Source organism: Oncorhynchus masou, chromosome 10, assembly GCF_036934945.1.
Source record: "Oncorhynchus masou masou isolate Uvic2021 chromosome 10, UVic_Omas_1.1, whole genome shotgun sequence".
Lineage (NCBI taxonomy): Eukaryota > Metazoa > Chordata > Actinopteri > Salmoniformes > Salmonidae > Oncorhynchus > Oncorhynchus masou.
The window spans coordinates 51,207,106-51,231,979 of record NC_088221.1 but is presented as its reverse complement, the minus strand read 5'-3'; the positions used below and the strand labels follow the sequence as shown (position 1 = coordinate 51,231,979).

General features: G+C 46.6%; 1 protein-coding gene across 1 annotated transcript in view; it reads right to left on the bottom strand.

The window, feature by feature from the left end:
* nrp2b (neuropilin 2b) overlaps nt 1-24,874 on the bottom strand; it is a 222,397-nt gene that overhangs the window by 8,592 nt on the left and 188,931 nt on the right. The window lies entirely within an intron of this gene.

Genomic DNA, 24,874 nt, shown 5'->3' with positions numbered 1-24,874 from the left:
CATTACATGCTTAACCATCCTGCACCCTTCAACACCAGTCTGGTATGGGTCCTTATAGAACCTTCCTGTACCCTTCAACACCAGTCTGGTATGGGTCCTTATAGAACCTTCAACACCAGTCTGGTATGGGTCTTTATAGAACCTTCCTATACCCTTCAACACCAGTCTGGTATGGGTCCTTATAGAACCTTCCTATACCCTTCAACACCAGGCTGGTATGGGTCTTTATAGAACCTTCCTATACCCTTTAACACCAGTCTGGTATGGGTCCTTTATAGAACCTTCCTGTACCCTTCAACACCAGTCTGGTATGGGTCTTTATAGAACCTTCCTATACCCTTCAACACCAGTCTGGTATGGGTCTTTACAGTACCCTTCAACACCAGTCTGGTATGGGTCCTTATCCTTCAGTACCTTCAACACCAGTCTGGTATGGGTCCTTATAGAACCTTCCTGTACCCTTCAACACCAGTCTGGTATGGGTCTTTATAGAACCTTCCTGTACCCTTCAACACCAGTCTGGTATGGGTCCTTATAGAACCTTCCTGTACCCTTCAACACCAGTCTGGTATGGGTCCTTATAGAACCTTCCTACCTTCAACACCAGTCTGGTATGGGTCCTTATAGAACCTTCCTGTACCCTTCAACACCAGTCTGGTATGGGTCCTTACAGAACCTTCCTGTACCTTCAACACCAGTCTGGTATGGGTCCTTATAGAACCTTCCTGTACCCTTCAACACCAGTCTGGTATGGGTCCTTATAGAACCTTCATACCCTTCAACACAGTCTGGTATGGGTCCTTATAGAACCTTCCTGTACCCTTCAACACCAGTCTGGTATGGGTCTTTATAGAACCTTCCTGTACCCTTCAACACCAGTCTGGTATGGGTCCTTATAGAACCTTCCTGTACCCTTCAACACCAGTCTGGTATGGGTCCTTATAGAACCTTCAACACCAGTCTGGTATGGGTCCTTATAGAACCTTCCTGTACCCTTCAACACCAGTCTGGTATGGGTCCTTATAGAACCTTCCTATACCCTTCAACACCAGTCTGGTATGGGTCTTTATAGAACCTTCCTGTACCCTTCAACACCAGTCTGGTATGGGTCCTTATAGAACCTTCCTATACCCTTCAACACCAGTCTGGTATGGGTCCTTATAGAACCTTCCTGTACCCTTCAACACCAGTCTGGTATGGGTCCTTATAGAACCTTCCTGTACCCTTCAACACCAGTCTGGTATGGGTCCTTATAGAACCTTCCTGTACCCTTCAACACCAGTCTGGTATGGGTCCTTATAGAACCTTCCTGTACCCTTCAACACCAGTCTGGTATGGGTCCTTTATAGAACCTTCCTGTACCCTTCAACACCAGTCTGGTATGGGTCCTTATAGAACCTTCAACACCAGTCTGGTATGGGTCCTTATAGAACCTTCCTGTACCTTCAACACCAGTCTGGTGTGGGTCCTTATAGAACCTTCCTGTACCCTTCAACACCAGTCTGGTATGGGTCCTTATAGAACCTTCCTGTACCCTTCAACACCAGTCTGGTATGGGTCCTTATAGAACCTTCCTGTACCCTTCAACACCAGTCTGGTATGGGTCCTTATAGAACCTTCCTGTACCCTTCAACACCAGTCTGGTATGGGTCCTTATAGAACCTTCCTGTACCCTTCAACACCAGTCTGGTATGGGTCCTTATAGAGTACCTTCAAACACCAGTCTGGTATGGGTCCTTATAGAACCTTCCTGTACCCTTCAACACCAGTCTGGTATGGGTCCTTATAGAACCTTCCTGTACCCTTCAACACCAGTCTGGTATGGGTCCTTATAGAACCTTCCTGTACCCTTCAACACCAGTCTGGTATGGGTCCTTACAGAACCTTCCTGTACCCTTCAACACCAGTCTGGTATGGGTCCTTATAGAACCTTCCTATACCCTTCAACACCAGTCTGGTATGGGTCCTTTTATAGAACCTTCCTGTACCCTTCAACACCAGTCTGGTATTAGGTCCTTATTAACCTTCCTGTACCCTTCAAAACCAGTCTGGTATGGGTCCTTACAGTACCTTCAACACCAGTCTGGTATGGGCATCCCTGTACCCTTCAACACCAGTCTGGTATGGGTCCTGATATTACCTTCAACACCAGTCTGGTATGAGTCCCATAGAACCTTCCTATACCCTTCAACACCAGTCTGGTATGGGTCTTTACAGTACCTTCAACACCAGTCTGGTATGGGTCCTTACAGCCCTTTCAACACCAGTCTGGTATGGGTCTTTACAGTACCTTCAACACCAGTCTGGTATGGGTCTTTATAGAACCTTCAACACCAGTCTGGTATTGTCTTTATAGAACCTTCAACACCAGTCTGGTATAGGGAATACAGCACCTTCAACACCAGTCTGGTATGGGTCTTTATAGAACCTTCAACACCAGTCTGGTATGGGTCCTTGTAGTGCACAGCACCTTCAACACCAGTCTGGTATGGGTCTTTGGACAGCACCCAAAACTCCCTTGTCTAATTTCCCTGCTTAGTGGTAGAAGAATGAGAATTTTACTCAGACACCATATGGTCTGTTCCTTGGGCCCAAGGACCCTGCTCAGTGCATTAGATCATTAATATTACTTTGGGGAGGGGGGGCATCCCAATGACATGACTTTGAGGAATAGGGGGCATCCCAATGACATGACATTGAGGAGGGGGCATCCCAATGACATGACTTTGAGGAGGGGGCATCCCAATGATATTACTTTGGGGGGGGCATCCCAATGACATGACTTTGAAAATAAATGCATCCCAGACTTAATTACATTGGTTAGGGGGCATCCCAATGATATTACATTGAAATCCTTTAATGATATTACATTGAGTAGGGGGAAGCATCCCAATGATATTTTGAAAAGGGGTGACATCCCAATGACATTACATTGAGGAGGGGGCATCCCAATGACATGACTTTAGGAGTTCATCCCAATGATAAATTAAATAATGAATGGATTAGAAGGAGAGGGCATCAATGACATTGACTTGTGGATGGGGCATCCCAATGATATTACATTGAGAGGGGGGACATCCCAAGCTGATACAACATTGAGGAGCACAAAATCTGCCATATCTAACTACGATCCCAATGATATTACCTTGAGGGGAGGGGGCATCTTGAGGGGATGGGGCATCCCAATTATAAACATTGAGGGGATCCCAATGATACTGTACTTCACATGAGACCGGACATCCCAGATGATATTACATTGACCACAGAGGGGGCATCCCAATGATACCACAGAGTGGGCATCCCAAGACCTGACAACAGAGTGGAGCATCCCAATGATACCACATTGAGTGGAGCATCCCAAGATATTACATTGAGAGTGGAGCATCCCAATGACCTGGCCACATTGAGTGGAGCATGAGACCAACCTGATATTACAGAGGGAGGGGAGACATCCCAATGATATTACATGAGACAAGATCCCAACATGGTTCTGTTACAGAGTGGAAATGATATTATGAGACAAGACATGATAACAGAGTGGAACATCCCGGACCTGACATTACAGGAGTGGAAGATCCGACAACATATTACATTGAGAGGGGAACATCCCAATGACATTAACAGAGGGGGGGGCATCCCAATGACATTACCTTGAGGAGGGAAGCATCCCACATGACATTACAACAGAGTGTCGAGTGGGGCATCCCAAACATGACAACCTATTCTCCACATAGTTTACTTGTTTTGACAACAGAGTGGAGCATGAGACCGGACTACAACAGAGTGGAAGACCCGGCAACATGGTTCTGTTACAGATAGGGAACAGGGGACAAGACATGACAACAGAGTGGAACATGAGACAGGACCTGACAACAGAGTGGAGCATGAGACAAGACCTAGACAATAGAGTGGAGCATGAGACCGGACTGACAACAGAGTGGAATATGAGACAAGACCCGACCATGGTTCTGTTACAGAGGGAACATGAGACAAGACCTGACAACAGAATGGGGCATGAGACAAGACCTGGGAACAGAGTGGAGCCATGAGACAAGACCTGACAACAGAGTGGAGCATGAGACCATGACCTGACAACAGAGTGGAATATGAGACAAGACCCGCCATGGTTCTGTTACAGAGTGGAACATGAGACCAGACCTGACAACAGAGTGGAACATGAGACCGGACCTGACCACAGTAGTGGACATAGACATAGACAACAGGTGGGCCATGAGACCGTACTACATAGGGTATAGGGGGCCATGTGGCCACAGAGTGCACTACAACAAGAGGGAGCATTTGGGAGCCACACCCACAACAGACTGGAAAATAAATGACAAGACTTAATAAATATGGTTCTGTCCATTAACTAATTACAAACATGAAAAGAGTGGAAACAAATCTCACCTCAGAGTGGAGACCCGAAGGTTCTGTTACAGGCAGACCATGACAACAGAGTGAAACATGAGACCGGACCTGACAACAGAGTGGAAGACCCTTCAAATGGTTCTGTTAAGAGTGGAACACGAAAAGACATGACAACAAAGTGGAACATGAGACAGGACCTGACAAAATAAAACCGGACCTGACAAGTAGATAAATTAAATAATGTAATGGATTAGAAGTGGAACACAGACAAGACTTTGACAACAGAGTGGAACATGATAAATCAACAGGAGGGAGCATGAGACAAGACCTGACAACAGAGTGGCTGGGACAAATCACAACAGAGTGGAACACAAGACAAAATCTGACAACATGGTCTAACTACAGTGGAAATGAATATTCTCCTGACAACAGAGGGAGCATGAGTAATGTCTGGGAGTGGAACATGAGTACAAGATAAACACAGAGGGAGAAACCGGACCTGACAACAGAGTCAACATGAGACCGGACCCGACAACATGGTTCTGTTACAGAGTGGAACATGAGACAAGACCTGACAACAGAGTGGAGAATGAGACAAGACCTGACCACAGAGTGGAAGACATGGTTCTGTTAGAGTGGAACACGAGACCTGACCAACAGAGTGGAGCATGAGACCGGACCTGACAACAGAGTGGAGCATGAGACAAGACCTGACAACAGAGTGGAACATGAGACAAGACCTGACAACAGAGTGGAACATGAGACAAGACCTGACAACAGAGTGGAGCATGAGACAAGACCTGACAACAGAGTGGAGCATGAGACCGGACCTGACAACAGAGTGGAACATGAGACAAGACCTGACAACAGAGTGGAACATGAGACCGGACCTGACAACAGAGTGGAGCATGAGACAAGACCTGACAACAGAGTGGAGCATGAGACCGGACCTGACAACAGAGTGGAACATGAGACAAGACATGACAACAGAGTGGAGCATGAGACCGGACCTGACAACAGAGTGGAACATGAGACAAGACCTGACAACAGAGTGGAGCATGAGACAAGACCTGACAACAGAGTGGAACATGAGACCGGACCTGACAACAGAGTGGAACATGAGACAAGACCCGACAACATGGTTCTGTTACAGAGTGGAACATGAGACAAGACCTGACAACAGAGTGGAACATGAGACAAGACCTGACAACATGGTTCTGTTACAGAGTGGAACACGAGACAGGACCTGACAACAGAGTGGAAATGAGACAAGACCTGACAACAGAGTGGAGAATGAGACAAGACCTGACAACAGAGTGGAAATGAGACAAGACCTGACAACAGAGTGGAACATGAGACAAGACCTGACCACAGAGTGGAGCATGAGACAGGACATGACAACAGAGTGGAACATGAGACAAGACCTGACAACATGGTTCTGTTACAGAGTGGAACATGAGACAGGACCTGACAACAGAGTGGAACATGAGACAAGACCCGAAACATGAACATGAGACAGGATGGACCTGACAACATGGTTCTGTTACAGAGTGGAACATGAGACAGGACCTGACAACAGAGTGGAACATGAGACAAGACCCGACAACATGGTTCTGTTACAGGGTGGAACATGAGACAAGACATGACAACAGAGTGGAGCATGAGACCGGACCTGACAACAGAGTGGAACATGAGACAAGACCTGACAACATGGTTCTGTTACAGAGTGGAACATGAGACCGGACATGACAACAGAGTGGAACATGAGACCGGACCTGACAACAGAGTGGAACATGAGACAAGACCCGACAACATGGTTCTGTTACAGAGTGGAACATGAGACAGGACCTGACAACAGAGTGGAACATGAGACAGGACCCGACAACATGGTTCTGAGACAGAGTGGAACATGAGACAAGACCCGACCATGGTTCTGTTACAGAGTGGAACATGAGACAGGACCCGACAACAGAGTGGAACATGAGACAAGACCCGACAACATGGTTCTGTTACAGGGTGGAACATGAGACAAGACCTGACCACAGAGTGGAAGACCCGAACAACATGGTTCTGTTACAGAGTGGAACATGAGACAGGACATGACAACAGAGTGGAACATGAGACAGGACCCGACAACATGGTTCTGTTACAGGGTGGAACATGAGACAGGACATGACAACAGAGTGGAACATGAGACAAGACCCGACAACATGGTTCTGTTACAGAGTGGAACATGAGACAGGACCCGACAACAGAGTGGAACATGAGACAGGACATGACAACATGGTTCTGTTACAGAGTGGAACATGAGACAGGACATGACAACATGGTTCTGTTACAGAGTGGAACATGAGACAGGACATGACAACATGGTTCTGTTACAGAGTGGAACATGAGACAAGACCCGACAACATGGTTCTGTTACAGAGTGGAACATGAGACAAGACAACAGAGTGGAACATGACAACACAACATGGTTCTGTTACAGAGTGGAACATGAGACAGGACATGACAACAGAGTTACAGGGTGGAACATGAGACAGGACGTGACAACAGAGTGGAACATGAGACAGGACATGACAACAGAGTGGAACATGAGACAGGACATGACAACAGAGTGGAACATGAGACAGACCCGACAACATGACAACAGAGTGGAACATGAGACAGGACATGACAACAGTTAGTGGAACATGAGACAGGACATGACAACAGAGTGGAACATGAGACAGGACATGACAACAGAGTGGAACATGAGACAGGACATGACAACAGAGTGGAACATGAGACAAGACCCGACATGACAACAGAGTGGAACATGAGACAGGACATGACAACAGAGTGGAACATGAGGCAGGACATGACAACATGGTTCTGTTACACCTGGAGTGGAACATGAGACAGGACATGACAACATTGTTCTGTTACAGGGTGGAACATGAGACAGGACATGACAACATGGTTCTGTTACAGGGTGGAACATGAGACAGGACATGACAACATGGTTCTGTTACAGGGTGGAACATGAGACAGGACATGACAACATGGTTCTGTTACAGAGTGGAACATGAGACAGGACATGACAACAGAGTGGAACATGAGACAAGACATGACAACATGGTTCTGTTACAGAGTGGAACATGAGACAGGACATGACAACATGGTTCTGTTACAGGGTGGAACATGAGACAGGACCTGACAACAGACAGAGTGGAACATGAGACAAGACATGACAACATGGTTCTGTTACAGAGTGGAACATGAGACAGGACATGACAACATGGTTCTGTTACAGAGTGGAACATGAGACAGGACATGACAACATGGTTCTGTTACAGGGTGGAACATGAGACAGGACATGACAACAGAGTGGAACATGAGACAGGACCCGACAACATGGTTCTGTTACAGGTGGAACATGAGACAGGACATGACAACATGGTTCTGTTACAGAGTGGAACATGAGACAGGACCAACAGAGTGGAACATGAGACATGGTTCTGTTACAGAGTGGAACATGAGACAGGACATGACAACATGGTTCTGTTACAGGGTGGAACATGAGACCGGACCTGACAACAGAGTGGAACATGAGACAGGACATGACAACATGGTTCTGTTACAGAGTGGAACATGAGACAGGACATGACAACATGGTTCTGTTAAAGGGTGGAACATGAGACAGGACATGACAACATGGTTCTGTTACAGAGTGGAACATGAGACAGGACCCGACAACATGGTTCTGTTACAGAGTGGAACATGAGACAGGACATGACAACATGGTTCTGTTACAGGGTGGAACATGAGACAGGACCTGACAACATGGATCTGTTAGAGTGGAACATGAGACAGGACATGACAACACGATTCTGTTACAGAGTGGAACATGAGACAGGACATGACAACACGGTTCTGTTACAGAGTGGAACATGAGACAGGACATGACAACATGGTTCTGTTACAGAGTGGAACATGAGACAGGACCCGACAACATGGTTCTGTTACAGAGTGGAACATGAGACAGGACATGACAACATGTTCTGTTTATTCAGAGTGGAACATGAGACAGGACAACATGGTTCTGTTACAGATCGGGTGGAACATGAGACAGGACATGACAACATGGTTCTGTTACAGGGTGGAACATCTGAGACAGGACATGACAACATGGTTCTGTTATCTGCCCAGGCTGGAACATGAGACAGGACATGACAACATGGATCTGTTACAGAGTGGAACATGAGACAGGACCCGACAACATGGTTCTGTTACAGCCAGTGGAACATGAGACAGGACATGACAACATGGTTCTGTTACCCAGAGTGGAACATGAGACAGGACATGACAACATGGTTCTGTTACAGCCAGTGGAACATGAGAGCTGGACCCGACAACATGGTTCTGTTACCCAGAGTGGAACATGAGACAGGACATGACAACATGGATCTGTTGTCAGAGTTGAACATGAGACAGTCTCATGACCCACCCGGTTCTGTTACAGAGTGGAACATGAGACAGGACATGACAACACGGTTCTGTTACAGAGCTGGAACATGAGACAGGACATGACAACATGGTTCTGTCTGCCCAGAGCTGGAACATGAGACAGGACATGACAACACCCTGCCAGTCCGTCGGTTCTGTTACAGAGTGGAACATGAGACAGACTGGGTCATGACAACACGGTTCTGTTACAGAGTCCGAACATCTGCCCAGACATGACAACATGGTTCTGTTACAGAGTCCGAACATCTGAGAGCTAGGACATGACAACACGGATCTGTTACCTGCCAGTGGAACATGAGACAGGACAGACAACACCCTGATCTGTCTGTCAGAGTGGAACATGAGACAGGACATGCCCAGACACGGATCTGTTACAGAGTGTCTGCTCAACATGAGACAGGACATGACAACACGCCAGTTCTGTTACTGCCCAGAGCTGGGTCAGATGGTCAACCATCCCCGTATCCGGTCTGCCCAGATGTCCATCTAGCTAGTTATTCATTCTGTCTGTCTGCCCGCCTGGGTCAGACCAATCTTGTCCAATTAGTCTGTCAGCCCAGAGCTGGGTCAACGTCCCTCTCCACCCTGCCAGGTCTGCTGGGCTGGGTCAGATGGTCTCTCTCCCCCGTGCCAGTCCGTCTGTCTGCCTAGAGCTGGGTCAGACGGTCCCTCTCCCACCCTGCCAGTCCGTCTGTCTGCCCAGAGCTGGGTCAGACGGTCTTTCTCTCTCCCTCCCCGCCAGTCCGTTCATCTGCCCAGAGCTGGGTCAGACGGTCTCTCTCCCACCCTGCCAGTCCGTTCATCTGCCCAGAGCTGGGTCAGACGGTCTCTCTCTCTCTCCTCCCCGCCAGTCCGTTCATCTGCCCAGAGCTGGGTCAGACGGTCTCTCTCTCTCTCCCTCCCTGCCAGTCCGTCTCATCTGCCCAGAGCTGGGTCAGATGGTCTCTCTGTCTCTCCCTCCCCGCCAGTCCGTTCATCTGCCCAGAGCTGGGTCAGATGGTCTCTCTCTCTCCCTCCCCGCTCCGTTCATCTGCCCAGAGCTGGGTCAGATGGTCTCTCTCTCTCTCCCTCCCCGCCAGTCCGTCATCTGCCCAGAGCTGGGTCAGACGGTCTCTCTCCCCACCCTGCCAGTCCGTTCATCTGCCCAGAGCTGGGTCAGACGGTCTCTCTCTCTCTCCCTCCCCGCCAGTCCGTTCATCTGCCCAGAGCTGGGTCAGATGGTCTCTCTCTCTCTCCCTCCCCGCCAGTCCGTTCATCTGCCCAGAGCTGGGTCAGACGGTCTCTCTCTCTCTCCCACCCTGCCAGTCCGTTCATCTGCCCAGAGCTGGGTCAGACGGTCTCTCTCTCTCTCCCTCCCCGCCAGTCCGTTCATCTGCCCAGAGCTGGGTCAGATGGTCTCTCTCCGACCCTGCCAGTCCCTGTCTGCCCAGAGCTGGGTCAGTCTCCGTCTCTGCCCAGAGCTGGGTCAGACGGTCTCTCTCTCTCTCCCTCCCCGCCAGTCCGTCTGTCTGCCCAGAGCTGGGTCAGACGGTCCCTCTCCCACCCTGCCAGTCCGTCTGTCTGCCCAGAGCTGGGTCAGACGGTCTCTCTCCGACCCTGCCAGTCCGTTCATCTGCCCAGAGCTGGGTCAGACGGTCTCTCTCTCTCTCCCTCCCCGCCAGTCCGTTCATCTGCCCAGAGCTTTCATGTGTCTGTGTTTGAAACATAATCCTTTTCCTCCTTCCAGAGAAATAACATCCATCTATCATTTCTTAGAAAAAAGGTTATCTTTGATCTCTCCTTCTCTCTTTCTATCTCTTTCTACATTCTTGTATACAGAAGATTTTTGGAGAGAATCAGATTTAAGCCAAACAAACCCAATCTCTCCCTGTTTGACCCTGATTTCTGTTGGAGAAAAAAAATCTCTGATTTGGACTCATCATTCCAAAGGACAGATTTCCACCGGTCTGATGTCCATTGCTTGTGTTTCTTGGCCCAAGCAAGTCTCTTCTTATTATTGGTGTCCTTTACTAGTGTTTTGTTTTGCAGCAATTCGACAATGAAGGCCTGATTCACGCAGTCTCCTCTGAATAGTTGATGTTGAGATGTGTCTGTTACTTGAACTCTGTGAAGCATTTATTTGGGCTGCAATCTGAGGTGCAGTTAACTCTACTGAACTTATCCTCTGCAGCAGAGGTAACTCTGGGTCTTCCTTTCCTGTGGTGGTCCTCATCCTCTGAGAGACAGGTAACTAACTACCGAACTTATCCTCTGCAGCAGAGGTAACTCTGGGTCTTCCTTTCCTGTGGCGGTCCTCATGAGAGACAGAACTTATCCTCTGCAGCAGAGGTAACTCTGGGTCTTCCTTTCCTGTGGCGGTCCTCATGAGAGACAGGTAACTCTGGGTCTTCCTTTCCTGTGGCGGTCCTCATGAGAGACAGGTAACTCTACCAAACTTATCCTCTGCAGCAGAGGTAACTCTGGGTCTTCCTTTCCTGTGGCGGTCCTCATGAGAGCCAGTTTCATCATAGCGCTTGATGGTTTTTGCAACTGCCCTTGAAGAAACTTTCAAAGTTCTTGAAATGTTCTGTATACCACCCATTTATTGTCACAACACAACTGATTGGCTGAAATGCATTAAAAAAGAAGGACATTCCACAAATTAACTTTTAACAAGACACACCTGTTAATTGAAATGCATTCCAGGTGACTACCTCATGAAGCTGGTTGAGAGAATGCCAAGAGTGTGAAAAGCTGTCATCAATGCAAAGGGTGGCTCATTTCTCAAATATAAAATTATTTATATTTCGATGATTTGGTTACTTCCATATGTGTTATTTCATAGTTTTAATGTATTCACTATTATTCTACAATGTAGAAAATAGTAAAAAAAAATAAAGAAAAACTCTTGAATGATTAGGTGTGTCCAAACTCCTGACGGGTACTGTATGTTTTCAATTAGTAAAATATCAACACAGTGGGCCAAGCTGGTGGAAAGGACCTCATTTGACCAGCTTTGTCTGCTGAGAACAACACATCAAATGATAAAAACAAATGAACAAATGTAAAACAGTAATGTTAAAGAGTAGTGTGAGGACCATGTCATAGTAAAATAGGTTCATTTGTTACTCTGATGAACCCTGTACCCTACCAGATTTAAGGCCAATGTAAAGAGGATGGAGGGATGGAGGGTCTGACTGTCTCAGAGGGTATAGGTTGTCTCAGAGGGTATAGGTTGTTTCAGAGGGTATAGGTTGTCTCAGAGGGTATAGTCTCAGTCTGTCTCAGAGGGTATAGGTTGTCACAGAGGGTTAATCTGTCTCAGAGGGTATAGGTTGTCTCAGAGGGTTGTCTCAGAGGGTATAGTCTGTCTCACAGGGTATAGGTTGTCTCAGAGGGTTGTCTCAGAGGGTATAAGTTGTCTCACAGGGTTTTAAGTTGTCTCACAGGGTATAGGTCTGTCTCACAGGGTATAGTCTGTCTGTTAGTCTGTCTCAGAGGGTATAGGTTGTCTCAGAGGGTATAGGTTGTCTAAGGTAGCTTCAGAAGACTGTTGCATATAGTAAGTTGTCTCACAGAAATGTCTCACAAATATTGTCTCCCATTGATAGGTGTCTCAGAGGGTATAGGTTGTCTCAATGCAGTTAGTTCAGGATTGTCTCCAGAGGGTATAGTCTGTCTCAGAGGGTAGTCCTTCATAAAGGAAATAAAACATTAGTTTATAATATCTCTAAACAGACACAAGTAAGTCCAACATCCAAGCAAACTGAAACATGGAACAGAGTTCTCTCCACAGTCGGGAGGGAGGTCAAACAAAATAGAGATATGTCATACTGTCTCAGAGGGTATAGGTTGTCAGAGTGTATAGTTTGTCTCAGAGGGTATAGGTTGTCTCAGAGGGTCTGACTGTCTCAAAGGGTATAGGTTGTCTCAGAGGGTCTGACTGTCTCAAAGGGTATAGGTTGTCTCAGAGGGTCTGACTGTCTCTCAGAGGGTCTGACTGTCTCAAAGGGTATAGGTTGTCTCTATAAGTTGTCTCTTTTAAGTTGTCTCTCTCACAGGGTATACGTTGTCTCACAGGGTATAGTCTGTCTCACAGGGTATAGGTTGTTTCAGAGGGTATAGGCTGTCTAAGGTAGCTTCAGAAGACTGTTGCATATAGTAAGAAAACAAATATTGTCTCCCATTGATAGGTGCGCCAATGCAGTTAGTTCAGGATTGTCTCCATCGCTTCAGTCCTTCATAAAGGAAATAAAACATTAGTTTATAATATCTCTAAACAGACACAAGTAAGTCTCTCTCTCTCTCTCTCTCTCTCTCCGTCTCAGACAAAGTAAGTCATCCAAGCAAACTGAAACATGGAACAGAGTTCTCTCCACAGTCGGGAGGGAGGTCTCTGTCTCTCTCTCTGTCTCTCTCTCTGTCTCTCTCTGTCTCTCTCTCTCTCTCTCTCTCTCTCTCTCTCTGTCTCTCTCTCTCTCTCTCTCTCTCTCTCTCTCTCTCTCTCTCTCTCTCTCTCTCTCTCTCTGTCTCTCTCTGTCTCGGTCTCTCTCTCTCTCTCTCTGTCTCTCTCTCTCTCTCTCTCTCTCTCTCTCTCTCTGTCTCTCTCTCTGTCTCTCTCTGTCTCTCTCTGTCTCTGTCTCTCTCTCTCTCTCTCTCTCTCTCTCTCTCTCTCTGTCTCTCTCTGTCTCTCTCTCTCTCTCTCTCTCTCTCTCTCTCTCGTCTCTCTCTCTCTCTCTCTCTCTGTCTCTCTCTCTCTCTGTGTATATGTGAACAGAGCACCTCTCCTGTTGTAAATGTCAGAGGTGTGGAAACAACTCCCTCTGACTATCCAGGCTCCACTCCCCTCTGCTCTCTCTCTCTCTCTTTCTCCTCTCCTCTCACCCACTCTATCTCTGTCTCGGTTTCCGTCTCTCCTCCCTACAGCATCTTGGCACCGCTATAAGAGTGTCCTCTCCTCTGGACTGTTCAATCAAAGGTTTAACTCCCCACTGAAAGACTAAGGGCCATCCCAAATGGCAGCCTACCCCTATACAGCACACGCGTTTAGACCAGGGCCCATGGTGCACTATGTAGGGAATAGGGTGCCAATTGAGACGTAGACTCATATTCCGAATCCCATCTTTCCCAGAAACCCTTTGTGGGAGTCGGGGCCCGCCGCTAAGGGTTCTGTCTGGACGTTTTGGACGTAAACAAGCTCAATGAAACAGGAAGCACATCATCACAGCAAACCCTCCTCGTCTTAAAGCCAAAACGCAGCAGCAGAGGAAGAGGAACCGACAGTATCAGCGACAGAAGGAACTTCGATGCCTATTCTGCACTTTTTTTTTGTTGTTGCTCTTAATGTTGTTGTTTTTTTATTAAAATGTTCCTTCAGAGACAGCAGAGTCCCAAACAGAGGGCCAGTCGGACCAGATGGTTCCTTCATGACATCATCTGAGGGCGTCTATAGATATCTGAGGGCAGGTGTTCCGGTTCAGGTTCTGGTTCAGCCCCGCCCAGTCATAGTACTGTCTCTCTGTCTGTCTGTCTCTGTGTCAAACATAGTCAGCACTGGGAGCCGCGATGCTCATCCTCCTTCTCCAGCCTGATAGACAGCATGGACTCCATTGGAGGTGTGGAGGGTCCTGCCAGCCCCAACCCAGACAGAGGACCTCTGTTGGGGTAGTGGGTCGACATAACCCCCCCAGGCCCGGGGTAGTGGTTGTGGTTAGGCCCAGGGCCGTAGTGAGAGCTGTGGTAGTGGGCACTCTGGTAGGACACTGAGTGCTGGCTGTTCTTCTTGGCTGCTAGTTGATAGCGGTGACAACAGAGAACCACGACCAGCGTGAATGATGCCAGGAGCAACAGAGCCCCAACGCCGGCCATTACATAATACCAGAAGGGGGGGATGGGCTGCACTGACACCTCTGTGTCTACTGTGGGCTCACTGGCACCAGGAAGAGCTCCCCCTGGTGGTAGAGCAGAGACACACAGAGAGTTGGCTTGGGAGGCAGAGATGAAGGCAAGGCAGGCATGCAGCAAAGTGCAGACCCTTCTGTCTTTTAATAAGGAACAATATATAGATTTATTTCTGTATTTTAAAAAAATATGTTTTTTTTTGCAAACAAAACAGACATGTACTGAACATAGACAAGCAGAGGCTCATGCTTCTGCCATTGCTGAGGTTGGACCTTGTTTGATAAAATGCATTGCAAAGCCAGGTTTATGCAGCTATACTTTTGGAGATTATCGATCGTTCTTTGTGGAGAGCAGCAAGCAGGTTTTATACGGCAGATTGGGACTATGACATAACCTGATGAATAGTTCATCAATTATATAGCCTGATGAATAGGTAATCCATTATATAGCCTGATGAATAGGTAATCCATTATATAGCCTGATGAATAGGTAATCCATTATATAGCCTGATGAATAGGTAATCCATTATATAGCCTGATGAATAGGTAATCCATTATATAGGATGATGAATAGGTAATCCATTATATAGCATGATGAATAGGTAATCCATTATATAGCCTGATGAATAGGTAATCCATTATATAGCCTGATGAATAGGTAATCCATTATATAGCCTGATGAATAGTTAATCCACTATATAGCCTGATGAATAGGTAATCCATTATATAGCCTGATGAATAGGTAATCCATTATATAGCCTGATGAATAGGTAATCCATTATATAGCATGATGAATAGGTAATCCATTATATAGCCTGATGAATAGGTAATCCATTATATAGCCTGATGAATAGGTAATCCATTATATAGCCTGATGAATAGGTAATCCATTATATAGCCTGATGAATAGGTAATCCATTATATAGCCTGATGAATAGGTAATCCACTATATAGCCTGATGAATAGGTAATCCATTATATAGCCTGATGAATAGGTAATCCATTATATAGCCTGATGAATAGTTAATACATTATATAGCCTGATGAATAGGTAATCCACTATATAGCCTGATGAATTGGTAATCCATTATATAGCCTGCAATAAAGGCTTGTTTGGTCATTTCAATATAATTGTTTAACCTGCCAAATACTGAATACACTGGACGGAATTTAAACAAGAGAAAATCTGGCGACAACGATAAAACAACCTCTTCAGGTGTAATCACAGATCATAGCTTTGATTAGAGGTATTTCAGGTGTTACCTTCGATCATAGCTTTGATTTGAAAGCTCTAGTCTGAGAGTGCACTGTTTGAATCTAAGATTGTGCCCCTTTAGAGAGACAGTTTTCATATATTATATGTTTCACCATATTTGACCTCAACTCAGCTGTCTGCCTAATTGAAAGACTAGAAAGATAGGAGGGAGATAGTTAGGTCTACTGTCTATTACAGAACAGGAGGGAGATAGTTAGCTCTATTGTCTATTACAGAACAGGAGGGAGATAGTTAGCTCTACTGTCTATTACAGAACAGGAGGGAGATAGTTAGCTCTACTGTCTGGGAGAGAACAGGAGGGAGATAGATAGCTCTACTGTCTATTACAGAACAGGAGGGAGATAGATAGCTCTACTGTCTATTACAGAACAGGAGGGAGATAGTTAGCTCTACTGTCTGGGAGAGAACAGGAGGGAGATAGTTAGCTCTACTGTCTATTACAGAACAGGAGGGAGATAGTTAGCTCTACTGTCTATTACAGAACAGGAGGGAGATAGTTAGCTCTACTGTCTGGGAGGAAACAGGAGGGAGATAGTTAGCTCTACTGTCTATTACAGAACAGGAGGGAGATAGTTAGCTCTACTGTCTATTACAGAACAGGAGGGAGATAGTTAGCTCTACTGTCTATTACAGAACAGGAGGGAGATAGTTAGCTCTACTGTCTATTACAGAACAGGAGGGAGATAGTTAGCTCTACTGTCTATTACAGAACAGGAGGGAGATAGATAGCTCTACTGTCTATTACAGAACAGGAGGGAGATAGTTAGCTCTACTGTCTATTACCGAACAGGAGGGAGATAGATAGCTCTACTGTCTATTACAGAACAGGAGGGAGATAGTTAGTTAGCTCTACTATCTATTACAGAACAGGAGGGAGATAGTTAGTTAGCTCTACTGTCTGGGAGAGAACAGGAGGGAGATAGTTAGCTCTACTATCTATTACAGAACAGGAGGGAGATAGTTAGTTAGCTCTACTATCTATTACAGAACAGGAGGGAGATAGTTAGCTCTACTGTCTATTACAGAACAGGAGGGAGATAGTTAGCTCTACTGTCTATTACAGAACAGGAGGGAGATAGTTAGCTCTACTGTCTAATACAGAACAGGAGGGAGATAGTTAGCTCTACTATCTATTACAGAACAGGAGGGAGATAGTTAGTTAGCTCTACTGTCTGGGAGAGAACAGGAGGGAGATAGTTAGCTCTACTGTCTATTACAGAACAGGAGGGAGATAGTTAGCTCTACTGTTTGGGAGAGAACAGGAGGGAGATAGATAGCTCTACTATCTATTACAGAACAGGAGGGAGATAGATAGCTCTACTATCTATTACAGAACAGGAGGGAGATAGTTAGCTCTACTGTCTATTACAGAACAGGAGGGAGATAGATAGCTCTACTATCTATTACAGAACAGGAGGGAGATAGTTAGCTCTACTGTCTATTACAGAACAGGAGGGAGATAGTTAGCTCTACTGTCTATTACAGAACAGGAGGGAGATAGTTAGCTCTACTGTCTGGGAGAGAACAGGAGGGAGATAGTTAGCTCTACTGTCTATTACAGAACAGGAGGGAGATAGTTAGCTCTACTGTCTATTACAGAACAGGAGGGAGATAGTTAGCTCTACTGTCTGGGAGAGAACAGGAGGGAGACAGTTAGCTCTATTGTCTATTACAGAACAGGAGGGAGATAGTTAGCTCTACTGTCTATTACAGAACAGGAGGGAGATAGTTAGCTCTACTGTCTGGGAGAGAACAGGAGGGAGATAGTTAGCTCTACTGTCTATTACAGAACAGGAGGGAGATAGTTAGCTCTACTGTCTGGGAGGAAACAGGAGGGAGATAGTTAGCTCTACTGTCTATTACAGAACAGGAGGGAGATAGTTAGCTCTACTGTCTGGGAGAGAACAGGAGGGAGACAGTTAGCTCTATTGTCTATTACAGAACAGGAGGGAGATAGTTAGCTCTACTGTCTATTACAGAACAGGAGGGAGATAGTTAGCTCTACTGTCTGGGAGAGAACAGGAGGGAGATAGTTAGCTCTACTGTCTATTACAGAACAGGAGGGAGATAGTTAGCTCTACTGTCTGGGAGGAAACAGGAGGGAGATAGTTAGCTCTACTGTCTATTACAGAACAGGAGGGAGATAGTTAGCTCTACTGTCTGGGAGGAAACAGGAGGGAGATAGTTAGCTCTACTGTCTATTACAGAACAGGAGGGAGATAGTTAGCTCTACTGTCTGGGAGAGAACAGGAGGGAGACAGTTAGCTCTACTGTCTATTACAGAACAGGAGGGAGATAGTTAGCTCTATTGTCTATTACAGAACAGGAGGGAGATAGTTAGCTCTACTATCTATTACAGAACAGGAGGGAGATAGTTAGCTCTACTGTCTAATACAGAACAGGAGGGAGATAGTTAGCTCTACTATCTATTACAGAACAGGAGGGAGATAGTTAGCTCTACTATCTATTACAGAACAGGAGGGAGATAGTTAGCTCTACTGTCTGGGAGAGAACAGGAGGGAGATAGTTAGCTCTACTATCTATTACAGAACAGGAGGGAGATAGTTAGCTCTACTATCTATTACAGAACAGGAGGGAGATAGTTAGCTCTACTGTCTATTACAGAACAGGAGGGAGATAGTTAGCTCTACTATCTATTACAGAACAGGAGGGAGATAGTTAGCTCTACTATCTATTACAGAACAGGAGGGAGATAGTTAGCTCTACTGTCTATTACAGAACAGGAGGGAGATAGTTAGCTCTACTGTCTATTACAGAACAGGAGGGAGATAGTTAGCTCTACTGTCTATTACAGAACAGGAGGGAGATAGTTAGCTCTACTGTCTATTACAGAACAGGAGGGAGATAGTTAGCTCTACTATCTATTACAGAACAGGAGGGAGATAGTTAGCTCTACTGTCTATTACAGAACAGGAGGGAGATAGTTAGCTCTACTGTCTATTACAGAACAGGAGGGAGATAGTTAGCTCTACTGTCTATTACAGAACAGGAGGGAGATAGTTAGCTCTACTGTCTATTACAGAACAGGAGGGAGATAGTTAGCTCTACTGTCTATTACAGAACAGGAGGGAGACAGTTAGCTCTACTATCTATTACAGAACAGGAGGGAGATAGTTAGCTCTACTGTCTGGGAGAGAACAGGAGGGAGATAGTTAGCTCTACTGTCTATTACAGAACAGGAGGGAGATAGATAGCTCTACTGTCTATTACAGAACAGGAGGGAGATAGTTAGCTCTATTGTCTATTACAGAACAGGAGGGAGATAGTTAGCTCTACTGTCTATTACAGAACAGGAGGGAGATAGTTAGCTCTACTGTCTATTACAGAACAGGAGGGAGATAGTTAGCTCTATTGTCTATTACAGAACAGGAGGGAGATAGTTAGCTCTACTATCTATTACAGAACAGGAGGGAGATAGTTACAACACATATCTATGCTTATTTATTTTATCTTGTGTCCTTTACCATTTGCACATTGTAAAAACACTGTATATATATATATATATATAATATGACATTTGTAATGTCTTTATTGTTTTGAAACTTCTGTATGTGTGATGTCTACTGTTATTTTTTATTGTTTATTTCACTTTATATATTATATACCTTACTTGCTTTGGCAATGTTAACACATGTTTCCCATGCCAATAAAGCCCCTTGAATTGAATTGAATTGAATAGTTAGCTCTACTGTCTATTACAGAACAGGAGGGAGATAGTTAGCTCTACTGTCTATTACAGAACAGGAGGGAGATAGTTAGCTCTACTGTCTATTACAGAACAGGAGGGAGATAGATAGCTCTACTGTCTATTACAGAACAGGAGGGAGATAGTTAGCTCTACTGTCTATTACAGAACAGGAGGGAGATAGTTAGCTCTACTGTCTGGGAGGAAACAGGAGGGAGATAGTTAGCTCTACTGTCTGGGAGAGAACAGGAGGGAGATAGTTAGCTCTACTGTCTGGGAGGAAACAGGAGGGAGATAGTTAGCTCTACTGTCTGGGAGGAAACAGGAGGGAGATAGTTAGCTCTACTGTCTGGGAGGAAACAGGAGGGAGATAGTTAGCTCTACTGTCTATTACAGAACAGGAGGGAGATAGTTAGCTCTACTGTCTGGGAGGAAACAGGAGGGAGATAGTTAGCTCTACTGTCTGGGAGAGAACAGGAGGGAGATAGTTAGCTCTACTGTCTGGGAGGAAACAGGAGGGAGATAGTTAGCTCTACTGTCTATTACAGAACAGGAGGGAGATAGTTAGCTCTACTGTCTATTACAGAACAGGAGGGAGATAGTTAGCTCTACTGTCTGGGAGAGAACAGGAGGGAGATAGTTAGCTCTACTGTCTATTACAGAACAGGAGGGAGATAGTTAGCTCTACTGTCTGGGAGGAAACAGGAGGGAGATAGTTAGCTCTACTGTCTGGGAGAGAACAGGAGGGAGATAGTTAGCTCTACTGTCTGGGAGGAAACAGGAGGGAGATAGTTAGCTCTACTGTCTGGGAGGAAACAGGAGGGAGATAGTTAGCTCTACTGTCTGGGAGGAAACAGGAGGGAGATAGTTAGCTCTACTGTCTGGGAGGAAACAGGAGGGAGATAGTTAGCTCTACTGTCTGGGAGAGAACAGGAGGGAGATAGTTAGCTCTACTGTCTATTACAGAACAGGAGGGAGATAGTTAGCTCTACTGTCTGGGAGGAAACAGGAGGGAGATAGTTAGCTCTACTGTCTGGGAGAGAACAGGAGGGAGATAGTTAGCTCTACTGTCTGGGAGGAAACAGGAGGGAGATAGTTAGCTCTACTGTCTGGGAGAGAACAGGAGGGAGATAGTTAGCTCTACTGTCTGGGAGAGAACAGGAGGGAGATAGTTAGCTCTACTGTCTGGGAGGAAACAGGAGGGAGATAGTTAGCTCTACTGTCTGGGAGAGAACAGGAGGGAGATAGTTAGCTCTACTGTCTGGGAGGAAACAGGAGGGAGATAGTTAGCTCTACTGTCTGGGAGGAAACAGGAGGGAGATAGTTAGCTCTACTGTCTGGGAGGAAACAGGAGGGAGATAGTTAGCTCTACTGTCTGGGAGAGAACAGGAGGGAGATAGTTAGCTCTACTGTCTGGGAGAGAACAGGAGGGAGATAGTTAGCTCTACTGTCTATTACAGAACAGGAGGGAGATAGTTAGCTCTACTGTCTATTACAGAACAGGAGGGAGATAGTTAGCTCTACTGTCTATTACAGAACAGGAGGGAGATAGTTAGTTCTACTGTCTGGGAGGAAACAGGAGGGAGATAGTTAGCTCTACTGTCTGGGAGGAAACAGGAGGGAGATAGTTAGCTCTACTGTCTGGGAGGAAACAGGAGGGAGATAGTTAGCTCTACTGTCTGGGAGAGAACAGGAGGGAGATAGTTAGCTCTACTGTCTGGGAGGAAACAGGAGGGAGATAGTTAGCTCTACTGTCTGGGAGGAAACAGGAGGGAGATAGTTAGCTCTACTGTCTGGGAGGAAACAGGAGGGAGATAGTTAGCTCTACTGTCTGGGAGGAAACAGGAGGGAGATAGTTAGCTCTACTGTCTGGGAGGAAACAGGAGGGAGATAGTTAGCTCTACTGTCTGGGAGGAAACAGGAGGGAGATAGTTAGCTCTACTGTCTATTACAGAACAGGAGGGAGATAGTTAGCTCTACTGTCTGGGAGGAAACAGGAGGGAGATAGTTAGCTCTACTGTCTGGGAGAGAACAGGAGGGAGATGGTTAGCTCTACTGTCTGGGAGGAAACAGGAGGGAGATAGTTAGCTCTACTGTCTGGGAGAGAACAGGAGGGAGATGGTTAGCTCTACTGTCTGGGAGGAAACAGGAGGGAGATGGTTAGCTCTACTGTCTGGGAGGAAACAGGAGGGAGATAGTTAGCTCTACTGTCTGGGAGGAAACAGGAGGGAGATAGTTAGCTCTACTGTCTGGGAGGAAACAGGAGGGAGATAGTTAGCTCTACTGTCTGGGAGGAAACAGGAGGGAGATGGATCTGGAAGTGAATTCTAAGTGGTGATTTCAGACAGGATTTCCCTGTTCTGTTTTCTTACATGAATGGTCGTCTGCCTCAAGCCAAACATCTCCAAGGAAACCACCCCAACACCCCGACAGCCAAATACACGGATCAAGAGTGCCCATCTCTCATTCATCTTCCCACTACAGACTAGCACACAGTTTGCTTCCCAAATGGAATGCACCGCTGTTGACCCGAGCCCTGTTGACCCGAGCCCTTTTGGTCCAAAGAAATGGTGTGCCATTTGTGACTAAACCTACAGCCATCCAAGAGAAAAAATCAAGCAAAATCTCCTCCTTCTCCTCCCTCCTCTACAACCCCTTACCCTCCACTCCTCTCCTCTCCTCTCCTCTCATCTACTCTTGTCTAATCTCTCCTCTTGTATACTCTCATCTCGTCCCCTCTCCCCAACCTCTCTTCTCCTCTCCTCTCCTCTCCTCTCCTCTCCTCTCCTCTCCTCTCCTCTCCTCTCCTCTCCTCTCCTCTCCTCTCCTCTCCTCTCCTCTCCTCTCCTTACTCTACCCTCCTCTACAACCCTCCTCTCCTCTCCTCTCCTCTACCTTACTCTACCCTCCTCTCCTCTCCTCTATCTTACTCTACCCTCCTCTACAACCCTCCCCTCCTCTCCTCTCCTCTCATCTCCTTTCCTCTCCTCTCCTCTCGTATACTCTCATCTCGTCCCCTCTCCTCTCCCCAACCTCTCCTCACCTCTCCTCTCTGCTTCTCTACCCTCCTCTACTCTACCCTCCTCTCCTCTACTCTATTCTCCTCTCCTCAACCTTCCTCTACTCTATCCTCTCCTCTACCCTCCTCTACTCTACCCTCCTCTACTCTCCTCTACTCTATCCTCCTCTCCTCTACTCTACCCTCCTCTCCTCTACTCTGCTCTCCTCTCCTCTAACCTCCTCTCCTCTACACTCCTCTACTCTACCCTCATCTCCTCTCCTCTACTCTACTCTCCTCTACCCTCCTCTCCTCTCCTCTGCCCTCCTCTCCTCTACCCTCCTCTACTCTATCCTCCTCTCCTCTACTCTACCCTCCTCTCCTCTACTGCTCTCCTCTCCTCTAACCTCCTCTCCTCTACACTCCTCTACTCTACCCTCATCTCCTCTCCTCTACTCTCCTCTACCCTCCTCTCCTCTACCCTCCTCTCCTCTCCTCTCCTCTTCTCTACACTCCTCTACAACCCTCCTTTCCTCTCCACTGCCCTCCTCTCCTCTACCCTCCTCTACTCTACCCTCCTCTCCTCTACCCTCCTCTCCTCTACCCTCCTCTACTCTACTCTACCCTCCACCCTCTTCCACCCTCCTCTACTCTACCCTCCTCTCCTCTACCCTCCTCTACTCTATCCTCCTCTCCTCTCCTCTACCCTCCTCTCCTCTACACTCCTCTCCTCTCCTCTACCCTCCTCTCCTCTACTCTCCTCTACCCTCCTCTCCTCTACCCTCCTCTCCTCTACCCTCCTCTCCTCGCCTCTCCTCTACCCGTCTCTCCTCTCCTCTACCCTCCTCTCCTCTACCCTCCTCTCCTCTACCCTCCTCTCCTCTACTCTCCTCTACCCTCCTCTCCTCTACCCTCCTCTCCTCTACTCTCCTCTCCTCTACCCTCCTCTCCTCCACTCTCCTCTCCTCTACCCTCCTCTCCTCTCCTCTACCCTCATCTCCTCTACCCTCCTCTCCTCTACCCTCCTCTCCTCTACCCTCCTCTTCTCTACCCTCCTCTCCTCTACCCTCCTATACCCTCCTCTACCCTCCTCTCCTCCCCTCTACCCTCCTCTATTCTCCTCTACCCTCCTCTACTCTACCCCCCTCTTCTCTACGCTCCTCTCCTCTCCTATATCCACCTCTCCTCTCCTCTCCTCTCCTCTCCTCTACTCTCTTCAACTCTAATCTCATCTCCTCTAATCTCCTCTACCTCAGTAGAGTAGAGTTCAGCAGAGTACAGTAGAGTGGAGTACAGTACAGTAGAGTAGTATAGAGTACAGTAGATTACAGTAGATGTCAATACAGTAGAGTAGAGCAGTGTAGTGTACAGTACAGTACAGTACAGTACAGTACAGTACAGTACAGTACAGTACAGTACATTGAGTACAGTACAGTACAGTACAGTAGAGTACAGTACATGGAGTACAGTACAGTACAGTACAGTACATTGAATACAGTAGAGTAGAGTAGAGTAGAGTAGAGTAGAGTAGAGTAGAGTAGAGTAGAGTACAGTACAGTACAGTACAGTAGAGTACAGTAGAGTTGATAGAGTACAGTAGAGTAGATTACAGTACAGTACAGTTGAGTACAATACAGTACAGTAGAGAACAGAAGAGTACAGTAGAGTGTTGTACAGTACAGGACAGTGCAGTAGAATAGAGTACAGTGCAGTACAGTAGAGTACAGTGCAGTAGAATAGAGTACAGTAAAGTACATCACAGTGCAGTAGAATAGAGTACAGTACAATACCCACAGCTGTACATACCCTAGCCTTCCTGTAGAGACAGCTGTACATACCCTAGTCTTCCAGTAGAGACAGCTGTACATACCCTAGCCTTCCAGTACCTTTAGCTGTACATACCCTGGCCTTCCAGTTGAGACAGCTGTACATATCCTAGTCTTCCTGTAGAGACAGCTGTACATACCCTAGCCTTCCTGTAGAGACAGCTGTACATACCCTGGCCTTCCAGTACCTATAGCTGTACATACCCTAGCCTTCCAGTAGAGACAGCTGTACATACCCTAGACACCTGGTACATACAAAACACTAATGCACATGAGGGCACTACCTTCTCTGAGTTTGTACACCGATATAATG